The sequence below is a fragment of the Diabrotica virgifera genome, chromosome 1 (genome assembly GCF_917563875.1).
Source record: "Diabrotica virgifera virgifera chromosome 1, PGI_DIABVI_V3a".
In the NCBI taxonomy this organism is placed as follows: Eukaryota; Metazoa; Arthropoda; class Insecta; order Coleoptera; family Chrysomelidae; genus Diabrotica; species Diabrotica virgifera.
In genome coordinates, this window is record NC_065443.1 from 210950061 (window position 1) to 210964498 (window position 14438).

The 14438-nt window shown below is 33.2% G+C and overlaps 1 protein-coding gene across 4 annotated transcripts in view; it reads left to right on the forward strand.

The window, feature by feature from the left end:
• Positions 1 to 14438, forward strand: part of LOC114346117 (E3 ubiquitin-protein ligase RNF19A-like) — a 500767-nt gene that overhangs the window by 386233 nt on the left and 100096 nt on the right. The window lies entirely within an intron of this gene.

A 14438-nucleotide genomic window follows, 5' to 3' on the forward strand; every position in this document is an offset into this window, starting at 1 on the left:
GAAAACAGCCTTCTTATCAAATATCCATAAATAAGGCCACAGAAGAAAAACAAACTCTGTTTCCAGACGTTACGGCAATATTATAAAAGAAGGAATAGAAAACCAAGTTACGAAAGAGGAGGAGTAAAGTGGATTGCGTGCAGGAAGGTCTTGTGCTGATAACATGTTTGGCTAAAACAGCAGAAACACATATGATATTCGTAAGATCTAAAAAAGCGTAAGATAGCATATCCTTCAGTAAATTGAGGCCTGTGAATAATGAGTAATGGTGTAAGTGGTATCACTTAAGTAATTTTCAATTACTAAAGGATTAAGACAAGGTTGCACAATAGCTCCAACCTTATTTAAAATTCATTTAAATTTAGCATGACGACGATATCATAGATGGGGTACGCAGATGTTATAGCTTGGATATATGTATACATGACGATAAACTTTTCACTTTACACTTTGCTGACTACAAGGTCATATTAGCTGCAGATGAGGATGCTGTAAAGGGTAAGAGGATATATGTTCATAAAGTTGGATGAAGAATATAAGGCTTAGAGTTTGACGGTAAATATAGAAAATATCTAGTTATTGGAAAAGCAAGCCGAAATAATCTAGTGCTAGACCACTGTGGAATTAAAAAAGTTGAATCATACAACTACCTTGAAGTTACAATTACTAAAGAAAGCTCTAGTGAGACCGAAATTAAGAAACGAGTTGGACAAGGTAAGCAACTTATGAAGCTGAGGTCTGGCAAATGACAGAATGTTTAAAAAAGAAGCTACTGTAAATAGAAGGTTTTGAGACCTTGTTGTAGGCTAACACTTTGCGAAAAAATAAGCAATGGCGGGATATGGAAAAGAATGCGTATTGAAAATTGAAAAAACAATAATTGACACCATTGAAACCATGAGTTTGAGATGGTACGGACATGTAAGACGTATGAATGGAGACAGGTGGCCAACAAAAACTTCCAATGGAGTTAAGGCCAGTGCAGAGAAGAAGAAGAGGGCGCTCGAGAAATACATGGCAAGAGGGTATCAGACAAGCCATAACTGAAAGGCATCTACGGGATGATGATGATGACTAGCGAGATAGAAAGCGGTGGAAACTAGAATTCTCTCCATTTCTTGCACTTGAATGTGAGATTTTTCTCGATATTCCTTTTTTTTTTAGCTTTTTTTGTATATCTCACTCTCACATGTATTTCTTTTATTTTATTATCCTTACAACACAAATTTATTTAAATAGGATCTCACGTCAAATAACATTTTCCTCGTTTTCCGACATTTTCTACGTAAATACCCACATTATCCAGCGACAAACATGTCACTATGTTTGAATAAACGTACTCCTGATGAAAACATATTCAGTTAATCGCATGGAACATGTCAACCCTCGTTCGCCACCTTTTAACATTGAAGTATGCTATAATAATCCTGCATGGCGACCCTAATGACGACTCCCCGCTAAAAAGGCCGCAAAGGCTCAAAGGTATCGGTCGTAGATTGTAACTTACTGAAAATTGATCGTTTAAAAGTGCAGCGGCGGACGGAAATGAATAATACAATAAATATAGAATATTTAGAATCAAAAAAATTTAGTAGAATGCTTTATAAAAGTTATATTTAAAAAATACCTTAAAGGGCTACATCACAGAACGTTTTCGAACTAAAAAGTTTATCATCAGTGCTGTTAACAGGTTTATAACATTCTGAGCCCACAAAATATGTGGGTAAAAACCCTTTAAATATACAATTATGAAAATCAAAAATGAATAACCATTTTCAATTTCGTTGCAAAACGAAAATACAGCCGCACCATATTGGGATTTGTAATAAGAAATTACAAACACTTTAGTATAAACACAACCATTAGACTATATAACGCTTTAGTCAGACCAAACTGAGGATATGCATCAGTGGTATGGGCTCCTGAAGCCAAAGTTCATATTAATCATATATAAGAAATACCTTAAGAAATACAATGTGTATACTCATCTTACGCCATCAAAAGAGTTGCTTCAAATATTTGGCTTGCAGTCATTAGAGCAAAGAAGAAATATGCATTGTGTTGTGTTTATTCATAATATTATTAACAATGTTAAATATAAGACATGTGGTTTGATCAACTTTATTAGGTTTCATGTGCCAAAGATCAACCTAAAAGGAAACAGTAATGACATATTTTCTTGTAGTCCATATAATTCTTTTGCAATAGTAAACTATATGCAACATCAGTGTAATGCGTTAATAAATATCTGTGATATAGACCTCTTTAACTGTAGTGTAAGGGATATTAAAAAGTGTTATGAATAGATAAGTAATGGACTCAATTTTAAAATTTTATTAATTTGTGTCTTTTTTTAATGTGTTTACTTTCTGTGTTTTTATTTTGTACTTGTGTGTATGTTGTATTTTTTTGTATTTTTTGTGTGTATATTGTTATACCAAGTAAATAATGAGCACTCTTACATGTAATTACTACCTAGGTGGTGTTTGTAAGTTTTAATAATAAATAAAAAAATAAATAAATATTCTAGTCCAATCAGAGAGTGCAGCAAGCACCTCTACCGGTTTCGAAACTTATTAGTCTCTCATCAGGAGGTACATATGCTGCTCTCTCTGATCCAACCAAAACAAACCCCGACGTGCAGTCACGGATTGCAACGAACGAAATGGCATAAATGCCCTAGCGGCAACTGCTATCAAAAGGCTAAGTTTTCAATCTAATGGCATATAAAACAACATAATGTTACTATACATCCCACCAGACTGAAAACAATGGGAACTTTCTCTGGTTCCCTTCGTACTCCACGCCGGGGTACGTGACTGCACGCCGGGGTTTGTTTTGGTTGGATCAGAGAGAGCAGCATATGTGCCTCCTGATGAGAGACTAATAACTTTCGAAACCGGTAGAGGTGCTTGCTGCACTTTCTGATTGGACTAGAATATGGTGCAGTTGTATTTTCATTTTGCAACGAAATTGAAAATGGTTATTCATTTTTTATTTACATGTTTACTCTGATTGGGGTACGAAGGGAATCATTCTCGTTGGAACTTTACCGCGCTGAGCAGATGGGAAGTGAATTATAAATTGTAAAATTCCCTCATCTTCCTTAGTCTCAGCATCCGTATGGCTTGCAAATTGTAGAAGCCTCGGAGGTGTAACCAGAGAAGGTTCCCATTGTTTTCAGTCTGGTGGGATGTAGAGTAACATTATGTTGTTTTATATTCCATTAGATTGAAAACTTAGTGTTTTTACAATTATGAAAAGTTTACATTATTATATTAAATTAATCACGATGTTTAAAATAAACCTAGCTATAGCATCAGGCATAGCAAGGCTCCCCATACAATACGTGGGTTGCTGGTCCGGAGGTTATGTCCTTATTGTGCGGGGAGTCCTGTGAAGCCTGATGCTATATCTAGGTTTATTTTAAACATCATGTTTAATTTAATATAATAATGTAAACTTTTCATAATTGTATATTTAAAGGGTTTTGTCCACACATTTTGGTGGCTCAACATGTTATAAACATGTTAACAGCAGGGATGATGAACTTTTTAGTCAAAAAACGTTCTGTGTTGTAGCCCTTTAAGGGAGTTTTAAATAAAATATATTACATTTTACTAAATTTTTTGTGATTAATGGTATACAGCCAGCTATAGGAAATAATATTCATTGTGGATTTAGAATCTCTTTTATCAATATTATGATCACCACCATAACCATAATGGTTAGGATTCTGGCCAGGATCCTGGCTGATCCTGCAGATTAGAGGAGAATCTTCTGTAAGGAACAAAGATGGCGGCACCAGATTGGAAACACCGACGGCGGAAAATGGACCAGACCAGGACGGAAAGAATGCAGAGAACCCAGTGAAAAAAGACACAAGTGATAAAATGTAAGTAAGAATGTCTATCTTTATTAAAAATGCTTCCCTCGTTTTTATATTTTTATTGAAAATTTAATATTTATCTTTGCTGATTTTTGAATAATTTATGAAGTATCGATTTTTTTCTTAAGAATATCTTTAAATTTTGAAATATGAAGTGATTTTTGAATTGAATATTTTTATCGAAGTTTATTATATGTGCTATTATTGAATTTTGAATTTTTATTGAATTTATTTGAAAAATCTCTATCCGATTTCAATTTTTAGTACGGTTATTTTTGAATATTTTATAGAATATCGAATTTTTTCTCTCGAATTTTGTGATATGAACCTGAATTAATAATTTTTGTGTGATAAATGATATATAAATGATTTTTTTTTAATGAATAATGATTAGTGATGACATACGTTAATATAAGAGCTTAAGACAAACATTGCTATAAGCAAGAGATTTATTTTTAACGAACCGACCTGAAGAGTCGAGATAAGGAATCTGGAGAACTATATAGATAAGAAGAATAACTAACAATATTATAAGCTAAATATTATGAGGCAACTAGAGACAATAAGAAACCCACTGCTCTTGTCAAATTAGGAAGGTACTAAGTGATTTATAGAAGCTTGAAAGCTTATTAGAGACCCACTCTGTGTTTTGAGAGTACCTATTTTATTCATGATTATTCGTGAATAAACAACGGCCTCAAAGCAAGGGATTGAGGTTGTGAAATTTGTAAAAGAATTTGATCTAGCCAACGATGTTATACCCGCTTCTGTTAAGGTAGATTGTAGAGGTTTCGTGGCTAGTATTGAGTATTATGATTGTTATATGGAATATGTAGAAGAATTGGAACTTTTCTCTCGAGTAAAGCCACTTTGATTAGTCGAACGTAGGCATTGAGGGATAAGTAAAGGAAGTGATTATTATGATGTTATATTATGAAATGATATATTGATGATTAAATGACAAATGATTGTTATATGAAGATGAATTATGTACACTGTAGAAGTGTTATTATGTGGAGAAAAATGAAGAAATATAGTTATAGTACCAGACAAGAAGAAGAGAGAGAGAGAAAAAAATAATTTTATTAAAATATGTGGGAAAAATGGAACAAGGAAAATAAAATTTGTCAGAAATGTCAAAATAAAGCAGAATTAAGAATAATATCAAATAAGTAGCTAATCATTGAATTATGTCTAAGAATTAAAGTTGTAAATTTTTTTTTTCTCTAAAGTAATGTAAATTATAAATAACTTATTTTTAAATGTAGATAATGAATTCAGGTTAAATTTTCGCGGAAAATGGAAGTGTTTGAATTAAGGATAGACAATATCTTACAATAAGTGTTAGTAGATAGTAAGCAAAGGGACACAAAAAGTGAAGTTCTTAGATAGATTAAATATTTATTATAGGTACAAGAGAGTTATTAGAAGTTTTTAGAGACATATTAAAAGTTTTAGAGAGATTACATTTTTATTATAGGTACAATATTTTAAAGTTAGTAAGGCGTATATAAATAAATCAAAATAAGACTGAAATAATAAGATGAAATAGTAAAGTAACGTTAAATTCTTTTTTTTATATACCATTTAATAGAAGTTTAGGTAATATTTAGCTTAGCGTAGGAAGTATTAAAGTTCGAGATTTTATTACAATTAAATTAGTTACGGCTTATAGGCACTAAAAGACTATTTAAAAGTTAGGATCAATTTCATTCACTGTGGACACTGTTTTGATGAAGTGAATTAGTGAACGAAAAAAAAAAAGGACGAAAAGACACGACGTGAAATTACGTGAACTAGTAATAGGTTATAAAATACCAGTTTTAGTATAGGGAAAATATGAACTTTTGTGTAAAATAGGAAAAAGAATATACATGTTTAGGGAAAAATCGATTGATCTGAAATGTACCATGTTACAGTTAGTTAGGATAGTTAGGAAATTTAATTTTTGAAAATAGTATTAGGTAATCATAAACACTCTGTGAAAGGGAAAGAGGGATATACACTCAGATATTCTTCTTCTCTTCTTAGGACTTTCTTTTTTTTTTAAAAACGGCGATGATAGACAATCAATCTTATTTTAAAAATATGTAATCTTAACAAAACGGGGAGGTGTGGTATTATAATATCACCCTGTACAAAATATGTTTAAAACTCATTCAAAGTCATTAATCCATGTAGTATCTGTTCTTGTATCAATAACCGCAAGTAACATTGAATTGTCATGTTTTGTTATTATTTAAATGTGTATATAAACATTAACTCGGTGGAGAAAGATTATTGTACTCAGCATTTAATTATTGTACTAGGTCGTTACTGTTATATGTAAACACGTTGTTATAGTTAGTCATTGATGGAGTTGAGTGTAAATATAATGTATCTGAACCAAGAAAGAGAGTTTTAATTAGTTTGGACCTAAAAGGCATTATACATCACACTATTTAATACAGTCCATATCGACTAATTAATTTATTATAGAACACAGCTCTTCCAATAACTGTTCCACAAAACTTCGTCTTATATGTGCACGTGCACTGATGTTCCCTATTGCAACATATGCCTCTGAAACGTAGACTATCAAAAAAGCTGACGCAAACAGAATCAACGCCTTTGAGATGTGGGTTTAAAGGAGGATATCACAAATTCCATGGATAACACATCGTATAATGAGTCTGTGCTTCAAGAACTAAATATTAATACCAGAATCATTACAAAAGTAAACAGAAATGTTCTGAAATACTTTGGTCATAGTACTAGAAGGAAAGAGGGAATAGAAAGATATCGTCGAAGGTAGAGTCGAAGATAGAATATCAAAAGGCAGATCTTCATGCTGGTGTGATCAAATTAAAAAATGACAGGACTGTCTCTTCAGGAAGCATCTACCAAAACTCAAAATGGAGTTGAATGGCCAATCACCATCAATAAAACATGATTACGTCACTATACCCTTGCGTAGGATAACATACTAGGGAGGACAGCAAGCCACCGAGACAATAAAGAAATAGCCAACCAAGCCACAAAAGCAGCCACTGCAAGTACATTGAAACGAAAAAAAGGCGCGATGGACTACCCCAGCTAATTGAAATAATATTCGAAAATATTACCTCAATCATCCAAGATAGCCATCGCTACACCCTCAGCTTAGCTCAGTCTCTCAGGTGTGTGTTCGTCTTGTCCTAATCTTAGAAATGAACTATGAAAGTTTGGAATGAAAGCAAACAAAACAATATTTTTAACTAATCATGTTTATTGTTCATAAAGATATAATAAAAATATGACTCATTAAGTGCATTAACAAATCTATTCAAATTCTTGCCAAAAACTAACAATTTTTAGATTATACTTATGGCTTTTGGTATCTGATGGTAACTTCTTGATGTCGAACGGTACAGCTGTTGACTTCTTGTAGGCCTGGTCAGATGTTCGGCCCTAGGCCCCTGCAGCTAGAGATGGTGGTCGTTGCAGTCTAGATTTCATGGTCCCATTGTTGTCAGCCTTAGTGTACACGTGCATATTAATAGATGAAAAGAAATATAGAAACCAAACACATGGTTGAACATTTGAAGGTTAGGTATAAGAAAAAATGATTATAAAAAATTAAAAGTAGACTATAAAAAACTTAAATACAAAACTCACCCCAAGGGAATAATAAGTCTGGAAATAGATAGCTATTATCAGCTCTGTAATTGCCTTTTATAAGATTAATTTTTCTCTTCCATTTTCATTTTGTGTCAGCGGGTAGGGATGAAGTGACACTGTCATTGAAAACGACATTTGAAATGACGACCAAGTACGTATGAAGTAGCAGGTATGTTCCGTATTGAAAGACAGTTACTTACAGAATAAGAATATACGGGGTACGTTCAGTATGATGATTTAGATTTTAGATGAAAAGAGATATATTAAATAGAAGATAATAAAAGAGGGTGCCAACGAGTTTTTAACGAAGAAAACTGGTAAAACAAATGGAAGAAAATTATTGTTAATGAAATATTAAAGAAAATAAAGTAAAATAATTATTTAAAAATAAAATAACAAATATGTGACGTTTTTAACGTTACAACATTAAGCGCAAAAACAGACGATCAGCGCTACTCTGTGGATCCACCAAGTGGTTTAAACAGGCGATTTTGTAGTCCCAATGATTTTGTAATGGACGCCACAGTGGCGAGGATCGGCATTAGTATCCAGCCACTGTCGCCAGCTACTGTTGTCGATTCTCGCCACTGCGGCGGCCATTACAAAATCATTGGGGATACAAAATCGCCTGTTTAAGGCACTTTGTGCATCCACAGAGTAGCGCTGCAGAGTGGTTCGTCTGTCTTTGCGCTAAGACACATTGTGTGGAGAAACAATCATCTAGGATTGAAAACAAAAACAAGAGTTTATAAAACGTTCGACCAATACTTACATACGCGATAAAAACAAGAGCTGATACAATTAAAACAAAACAGGCCCTAAGAAGAGCGAAGATGAAGAAATTAAGATCTATAGTAGGGAAAACTAGACAGAATCGAGTAAGAAACGAAGATATCAGGCAAACATGTGATGTCCAAGATGTAGTGGGATGGAGAAAAGAACGAAGAAGAAATTGGACACAAAATGTAACGAAAATGGGAAACGATGAAATTGTAAAAATGGGATGGGATATCAAACGGAAGAAGTCTCTCAGAAAGACAATCAACGATATGGTCTTCGGAAATGGAAGTGAGACTAAATTTTTATTCACACTCACCGACACAAAATTCCGCCACCTAAAATTTTTGATTAAGTTTGATAATTTATAACTTTATTATTTGTACTCCGATTTTCAAGATTCTTACACCAGTTTGTAGGTACATGTATTGATATCGTTTGATATTATTCCGATAACACAAAAATTTTGATTGCATTGCATTATACGGGGGTGAATGGAAGTATTGTATTTCCTCCTAACTTTAAAACATTCTGTGGAAAAATGGAAGGGCTGGTTTTGTTTCATAGTCCTGTCATATTATCTCGGAGGCATCACTAAAATTTTGTTTTTTGAATTATCCGAATATCTCTTTTCTTGTAAGAGCTGTACCATTTTTTGTAAATAAAAACACTGATTGACTCATAAAATAGAGGTTGGATTGATAAGATTAGAATGGCCCGCATGCAGCCCAGATCTCAATCCTATTGAGTATTTATGGGATGAACTAAAAAAAACTATTCGCCGTTATCCTAAACTTCCAGAAAATTTGGTACAGTTATGGCCCTGGTAGAGGAATATCGGCTATTCCCGAGGCAAGGATAACACATCTTTATTCTATGCCAAACAGATTGCGAGCAGTCGTTGCTGCAAGATGGACATACCCACTATTGAATTGTTTGATTTTGTTGTTAATTTTGTTTTGTTTTGTTAATTTTAGTGAGTTTGATATTTTTAATTAAAAAAACCTTCAAAGCAGCGTTTTTATTTACAGCTCTTACAAGAAAAGAGATATTTGGATAATTTAAAAGACAAAAACTTAGTGCTACTTCCTGGATAATACAAGAGGAGTATGAAACAAAATCAGCACTCAAAATTTTTCCACAGAATTTTTTAAAGTTAAGAGAAAATACAACGCTTCCATTCACCCCCATATAATGTATCTAAGCAAAGAATTTTTGTTACCGGAATAATAAAAAACGACATCAATACATGTAGGCCTGGATCCCGCGTATGAAAAAAAAGTTGATTAATAGCTAGCTGAAAATTTGTTAATAGCTTAAGGGTGTCTAGTCGGACAAACTTTCATATGTGGGAACACTGGAACAGGGGAAGTTTTAATTGTGGAACAGGTTAAAAATTTGGAACGGTCAGACCACGAAAGCGGTACATGTATTTTGTCCGACAGAACAGACTTAAACTCTGCGAACAGAGATTAAACTCTCATACAAAAATCAGACTGCTATCTATCACCAAATGGGCGTTTTAATGAGTGGAACATGTAGAATATGTCAAATGACAGGAATTATGACAGGTGATAAATAGCTGTCTGATTTTTGCATGAGAGTTTAATCTCTGTTCGGAGAGTTTAAGTCTATTCTGTAGGACAAAATAAATGTTGCGTTTTCGTGGTCTGACCGTTTCAAATTTTTAACCTGTTCCACAATTAAAACTGCCCCTGTTCCAGTGTTCCCATATATCAAAGTTTATCCGACTAGACATTCTTAACCTATTAAAAAATGTTCAGCATGCTATTAATCAACTTTTTTTTCATACGCGGGATCCAGACCTAATGTACCTACAAACTGATGCAAGAATCTTGAAAACCGGAGTGCAAATAATAAAGTTATAGATTGTCAAACTTAATCAAAAATTTTGGGTGGCGGAATTTTGTGCCGGTGAGTGTTATATTACCCAGTAAACGCAAGAAAAAGAAAATAAAGTACATATTATGTTTCATAGAATTTATTCAGTTTTGGTGTGACCTAACTTCGATTTTATATTTTATTAATTTATTTATTGGGAATTTAACTACAATTTATACAATTTAATTACATACTTTGTTTTTGCATCATTATTTCCACACAATCATAAATTTTTAAATAAAAATATTGGTTGTTTGTACGTCTTTTCTCAGAATCAACTATTCAACAACTACCCACGTTGATTTTATAAATTCATGGTTGCAAGGAATTCATGTTTTACTGTCAGTTTACAAAGTTTTATTAATTTAATGAATTTTCATTAAGTATCAGTAACCCTTTCTCGAAGTTGAAAGTTATAACCATAGCAATTTCTGATCTACCAAGCCTTCTGGTTGTAAACTTGGTTAATTTGTTTCCAAAACCCCTTTTTCTGTCGTTGCAGGAACTTTTTAGTTCGTCCTCGTGCCGACGCGTCGGGAACAAGGTGCACTCGAGAATTAGGTCACGCCGCCTCAAATTGACCTCACGGATGGTCGGGAGGCGGCACGGACTTGCCGTCGGCCTGGATGGAAACAGAGATGTAGGGTCGTATAAATATTCCACTCTAATGGTCTCTAGCAACGTCTAGGCGTTATCGTTGTTGTGGCTCTCGTTAAACATGTCTTATCGATTTTCTGGCAAAAAGAGGTCCGGAATGTGTCGTCCTGGAGATGTGGTAAACTCTTTTTGCCTTTCTGAGATTTGTGTAAAGACCGAAAACTAAATAGAACAGCGTTTTTGTAACATTTTCATATGGCTAAGCCCATTGTTATGCTCATTTTAACTTACAAAAAAAGGTTAATGACAATTTTAGTATAATGTTATTTTGATTATACACTCACCGGCACAAAATTCCGCCACCCAAAATTTTTCATCAAGTTTGACAATCTATAACTTTCTTATTTGTACTCCGATTTTCAAGATTCTTGCATCAGTTTGTAGGTACATGCATTGGTGTTGTTTGTTATTAGTCCGGTAACCAAAAATTTTTGCTTAGATGGCATTATCCGGGGGTGAATGGAAGCGTTGTATTTTCTCCTAACTTTAAAATATTCTGTGGAAAAATTGAAGGCTGATTTTGTTTCATACTCCTTTTGTATTATTCTGGAGGTATCACTGTTTTCGTTTTTGAATTATCCGAATATCTCTTGTAAGAGCTGTAAATAAAAACACTGCTTTGAAGGGTTTTTTTAAATAAAAATATCAAACGCACTAAAATTAACAAAACAATTCAATAGCTGGTATGTCCACCTCTTACAGCAACGACTGCTCGCAATCTGTTTGGCATCGAATAAACATAATGTGTTATTCTTGCCTGGGGAATAGCCCGATATTCCTCTACCAAGGCCTAACTGTACCAAATTTTCTGGAGGTCTAGGATGACGGCGAATAGCTTTTTTTAATTCAACCCATAAATTCTCAATAGGATTGAGATCTGGACTGCATGCGGGCCATTCTAATGTTATCAATACAACCTCTATTTTATGAGTCCATCAGTGTTTTTATTTACAAAAAAATGGTACAGCTCTTACAAGAAAAGAGATATTGGGATAATTCAAAAAAACAAAATTTTAGTGATGCCTCCGGAATAATATGACAGGACTATGAAACAAAATCAGCTCTTCCATTTTTCCACAGAATTTTTTAAAGTTAGGAGAAAATACAATGCTTCCATTCATCCCTGTATAATGCCATGCAAGCAAAATTTTTGTCTTATCGGAATAATACCAAACGATATCAATACATGTACCTATAAACTGGTGCAAGAATCTTGAAAATCGGAGCACAAATAATAAAGTTATAAATTGCCAAACTTAATCAAAAATTTTGGGAGGCGGAATTTTGTGCCGGTGGGTGTAGTTATTTGATTTCATTTAGAATTAAAATTAGATAAATAATAAAAAGAAAAAGCAAAATAAAAATAGGAAAAAAAATGCAATAACAGAAATACACAAAACCAAACTTATATGGAATCATCTGATATTTCTTATTATTTCAAGCGAATTTAAAAAACATCATACGGAGTCAAACAATATTTATTTATTTTAAAGCAATTTAATGACCAATACATAAAAATTAAAGAAAACAATAAATTCTTTAAAGTCAGTAGCATAAAAAATTTTAATGTAAAACGAATAGTGTTTAAATTGTTTTTATTTATTTATTTTTTTAAGGGGATGGGTACGAACTTTTGGATTCAATGCTATTTAAATGGGATTCATTTTTTTCGAATCCTGAGAAAACAAGTATTTTTGAAAAATTTAAACGCAGAATGAAAGATTACGTCATTACCGAGGGCCGAAAGTCCCTGAAAACTTCTATAATGTTTATTTTAATAAGTTTCAGGGGTGAAAAACTAAGAAAATTTAGTGTGATTTTTAATTTCAAAAGAAACTTTTTTTCATTCTAATAGACTAAGAGCCGCTATAGGTGAAATTTCTTAATCATTTTAGGCACGATGGGACCCTATAACTTAAATAGTAGAACCTAAAAGAAAACGTTTGAACACTGTGCCGTCACTTTTCAGTGGCACATGCGTCGACAGTGGCGCATCAAACTTTCCACTTATGGACGGGAACAATAAATTAAATGTTACCCTCCCTTACTAACAGAATTATTTTTTTTTATTTTTTAAGTTCTATGTGATTAACACATAGGATTCAGCGTAATTTTAACCCACCGCCCCCTTCCCCCTGCCCCAACCATCAAAAACTTCATTTTTCGTTTTTATTTTTTTTTGGTGGGATGCAATCAATTTTAAAATTTCAAAAAATTCACACGTATAGTTGAGGCTTTTATAAAACATGCCTATTTTTTATAGACCCATAGGTAGAGTGTACATAACCTCAAAAAATTAAAAGAAATTTTTTTTTTCAAAAAAGCGTATAACTTTTGTTGACGAATAGCTGCAGGTCTAATTTTTTCTTAGTCTTGTGTGCTTTATTAAACACTATATTTTTAATTTTTTTTCAGATTTTTCCGTAAGGCTCCCTACCTTCAAAAATCCGAAAAACTGTTTTTTGGGGGGCTTTGGGGGATTTTCCCTATTTTATAGACTTCATAATATATCAAATCAATTTTGTTTTTATAGGTTATATGTAACTTGAAGTAACTGAGTCCTTTAGAATATTTAAAAATCAGAAAAACACGTTCAAACCCCCCCAAAACCCACTTAAAAAACAGTTTTTTGGACTTTTGAAGGTGATCAGCGTTACAGAAAAATCTGAAAAAAATTAGAAATATAGTGTTTGATAAAATACACAAGACTAAGAAAAAACTAGATCTACAGCTATCCCCAAAAAAAGTTATATACTTTTTTCCAAAAAAAAAATTTTAAAAATTTTTTGAGGTTATGTACACTTAACCTACAGGTCTATAAAAAATAGACGTGTTATATAAAAGCCTTAGCAATGTGTGAATTTTTTGAAATTTTAAAATTGACTGCATCCCACAAAAAAAAATAAAATCGAAAAATAAAGTTTTTGATGGTGGGGGTAGGGAGAAGGGGGTGGTGGGTAAAAATTACGATGAATCTTATGTCTTAATCACATAGAACTTAAAAAAATGAAAAAAATTAAATTCTGGTCATGAGGGAGGGTATTCTTTAATTTATGTATCCCGTCCATAAGTGAAAAGTTTGATGCGCCACTGTAGACGCATGTGCCATTGAAAAGTGACGGCACAGTGCCCAAACGTTTTCTTTTAGGTTCTACTATTTAAGTTATAGGGTCCCGTCGTGCCTAAAATGATTAAGAAATTTCACCTATAGCGGCTCTTAGTCTATAAGGGACTTTCGGCCCTCGGTAATAGTAATAAAGTAATCTTTCATTCTGCGAAAAATGATTACATTTAAATTACATTGAAAATTTTGACAGGCGTCAAAATGTTCCTTTCGTAGTCAGAGTTACCATCCCTAGCCCTTAGGCAAGCTTGAATTTGCGTGGGCACGCTCGTAATCAAATTGTCAATTAGTTGTAATAGACGATAATAGGTTTCTGTTCTTCAAAAGCAGCTTGTACTAGCCGTGCGGTATTTTGTGGATTAACCTGGCGAGCTCTAATGTTTCATTTAAGCGCTTATCTCACAAATGCTCTACCTACACTCTACAGGGTTAAGGTAGGGTGAGCAAGCA